Consider the following 4,022-nt stretch of genomic DNA (forward strand, 5'->3'; position numbering starts at 1 on the left):
TTATAAAGACTCACAGGCAAAGGAAAAGGCATGGGATGAAGTTGCAGTAGCTCTTGGTGCCGATGGTAAGTAATTTAAAAGTGTTTTTGACAACCTTTCCTGGCCCAAACAACTTAACTCAATATAGAAAGTGAAATAGAATAGACATGTTATTATAGCACACATTCAGTATGCATGATTTTGTTGAATTTTCGAGAAACTGTGCTGTTTGTTATTACACACATTTATGAATTATCTTTAAGATGTTCATGATGGGTAATGTTTGTAAATTAGATGTGTATCAGACATTTCAACAATCTAAATAAAAAATCTTTCTCCAAGAAACAACAAATGTAAGCATTTATTTACATTTTGCACACAGTAAGCACACATAAATAAGAGAAGCAGATGTAACTGCAAGTCGCTGCTTGGGTTCAATGGACTGCCTGTAGTTTGTTGTTTGCCTTGTTAGTTGGCCTCCAATCAGGGAAAGAATGTGATCCACTTGCTCTGCATTCATCCTGAAGAAGTTTAGGTGTCGGTCACGGTCAAGACGGAGTTCGGCGACAAGATGGTAATATGCACCATATTCTCTCCTTCGTCGGTTCATGGAGTGAACCCAAAATCTGCGTCTTTTCCGTAGTCTTCGTGATAGCAAATACAGCGCAATGGCCTTCCTTCTATCAACAACTCGCACTACACGGTCAACAAAAACAAAGATGAACCAAAAGTTATATAATATTATATTAATATTATTATAATAATATAATATAAATGTATTTGAAAACGAAATAAAGCAATGCCAACTTACCCATTATAGAGTAGCCTACTTTGTCTGTAAACACGCCGCGCGCGTCAAACGCTGCCAGTATGAAAGCAAAACGCGCGTGTCCTGCTTCCGCTCACCGTACGCGCTGCTTACGCGCTGCTAACGCGTGCAGTGTGAAACCGGCGTTAAGCTTTGCTGTACGCAGTCACGCGTTAAGTTAACGCGCGTTATTTTAGGTCCTCACGTAACTAAATTAGCGCATTAATTTGCTTATGTACATAACTCCTCCTCTATCACGTTTGAGGTATCTTTGGCAAGTCGGAGCATTGCTGAAGTAGCCCCAGATCATCACCGATCCTCCACCTGTTCGTCTAATGGTTAAACAGTGACCTGGAGAGGCCTAAAACCACAGTGTCTTGCAGCACCCACTGTGAAATTTGGTGTAGGATCGGAGATGATCTGAGGGGTGCTTCAGCAAGGCTGGAATCGGCCAGCCTCCCAGCTAGCGTAATTAAGCCACCGCAGCAGCCTGTCTGGTCTTTAACAGCCAAAGAGAACCCCTCTATTAAATTCACTCCACTGGCTACAAGTAACTGCCTGCATCAGATTCACAGCTTTGACTTTGGTCTTCAGGCAGCCAATGGAACAACACCCTTCTACTTCAATTCACTCCTCCAGGTCTATGTCCCAGCACACTCATTGTGGTCAATGAACGAATGGCGCCTGGTGGTCCAGCACAAAATTTATTTCGTAATCATTCACTTCCTCTGTGGTGCAATGAGCCTCCAATCTCCACACCATCTCAACATTCAAGAACCAGCTGAAAACACTTCTGTGCCATGAACACTTAACCAATCCACACTAATTGCACTTACTATTTGCCATTAATAATGACAATTATTAATAATTAATAATAAAAAAAAATCCTTGTCTCTTTATTCTGCGCTAGCTTCTATACTACAGCCACTTTGAGAACATGGTAGTGCGATACTGCAGATACTGTTGACTTTTGTATGACAAATTGCATGCTATGTTATGTCATGCTATGAGGTATTGCCTCATTTGTAAGTTGCTTTGGATAAAAGCATATGCTAAATTACTAAAATGTGAGAGTAAATCATGTCTAAATGAAGTTTCACATATGCCTTTTGATTTACTTGTTGGCTCTGGCAGTAACTCACGTTACATCAATATGTGCGGAAATAACTCTCATTGAGGTTTATGTTGGTCAAAACATCACATTTTCATTCAGCCAATAATTAACTAAAAACAACTAAAGAGAAATTCAGGAATGGGAATAATGTGCTGAAGCACAAAGGGTGTAAAAAGGACCCCATGCTTGCTGCTGTGCATTATCAGCAGCTCTCACCAAAAGGAATACCCTACCCACTGTGACTAGTACTAACCCACCATCACCACAACAATCATAACTGCTTTTATATACACTGCAACTGGCATCTCAAAAATTTAATCTGTGCCTGTCCAATTCAAATAGTTTAATACATCCCTATGATTCTTGTCTAATTTAAAGTGTTCCTGACATGAGGAATCAAATTGTCCTTGGTCTCTTAACATACAAGAGGTCATTGTACAATAAAAATGTCCTCCTTAATAAATAAAACTATACATTTAAACCCTGCTGTTGAAATTTCCGTTTGGAATTTGAGGAACTTGTGACTTCACAAGGACCAAAAACAAATGCATATGACCAGTTTTTTGTCATTGCACCCCTGCCCCTGCTGGTGCTCACAATCTGTCACACAGAAAGAGTAGAGAGGGCTTGTCATGGGAGATTCATCTACACAAAGGGGACTTACACAGGACAGCTTCATGTGCCTATCTGGATTTAAATGTTTTTCTACTCTACGTGAATGCATGATAATGGTCAAAGCCATCGCACCTCTTTTAAAAGACACCAAGTTATAACTGTAAATAGGAGACCTCAGTTCTATTTCTTTGCACCCATCTGTGCTATATTTATAAATTTTTTAAACATGCACTCAGTGGATGTCTTTAATCATTTTGATGTGTTTCCAGCGATGTGAGAACGTTTTAAGAGCGGCACAGGTGCAACTTTAAAAAAAACCACATCTCATTCTGCTGCTGCCACTGTCTGGGAGAAACACATGCTGTTGTGTATGTAAACAAACACTGAAGATGTGAGCTGTGAAGACCAGCGTCTCTGCTTTGGTCTGTTAAAGCTGGTTAAAGCACCTGTGAACAACACCATGAGTTGTATTACGTTTGTGTATTCAGAACATTTCAGCATGGATTGTATGTGTTTTTGGGCTCATATTAGTGTGCATTTCTTGTGAACCAGTCACAATATGATTCAAGATTTGCAAAGGAACAATTATTGAAAGATGAGGCAGTTAAACACTACCAGACCAGTAGGTAAAGTTTAATTCACTTATGTTTCAAATGGCATGACCGTTTGATAGTTACTGTGCTTGAGTGAACATTTTGAAACATTCAGATGAAATGTGTTTGGTGTGCGTTGTGTGTAAACCCTAACATTTCCTTTTATAATGTTGTGGAGCTAGTTGTTAATTTTCTTCCGATTGAGTTTAAAATATGGCTGTATATGAATGGCTGCACGAAGTTAGCCAATCATAACAGTGGGCGTTTACATTGAAGTCTTAAAGGGCCATTTCAGACGGAGGGCCAGAGAAAATTATCAGATTTTATTAAATTATGTCTGTTTTGGTACAAAAAGCAGTTTGCAGACATAAGTGGACCTCAGGGAAGATAATAAAATTACATTAAAAAAATTCATGACCCATTTAATAATGCTTTGATCTATACCAATAATAGAAATCTCCGCTCCAAGATTTTACCCCATATTACTCTTAATTGCCCCAAAATAGGTGCAGAAAATGCACAATTTGTCAGGGCCTGCTGATGACTACCAAATCAGCAAGCTGAGATGCTAAATTGAGCTAGCTGTCTAGTTATCCAATTAAAATGCATCAACCAATTATTAGGGATTTAATTTACAATTTCATTGCTAAAAACAATAAAAAGCATAATCTTCTAACTTTTATTTTTTTCCATCAACAACAACAATAATAGAAACTGTATATGACTAGGTTAAGGTAATATAATAACACTGAATTTAGATCTGTTTGGTTGTACAGTCGGCATGAGGCATTCCTGGTCTTTTTGTAAAATAACTTTTGTTTGCTGCTGACATAACCAAGCGCTCCCCTCCAACCACGTTTCACATAGAGATTGCATTTCCCAAAATGCAATAAATTCCCAATAGATAAAATAA

This window comes from Xyrauchen texanus, chromosome 39, assembly GCF_025860055.1.
Source record: "Xyrauchen texanus isolate HMW12.3.18 chromosome 39, RBS_HiC_50CHRs, whole genome shotgun sequence".
Classification (NCBI taxonomy): Eukaryota; Metazoa; Chordata; class Actinopteri; order Cypriniformes; family Catostomidae; genus Xyrauchen; species Xyrauchen texanus.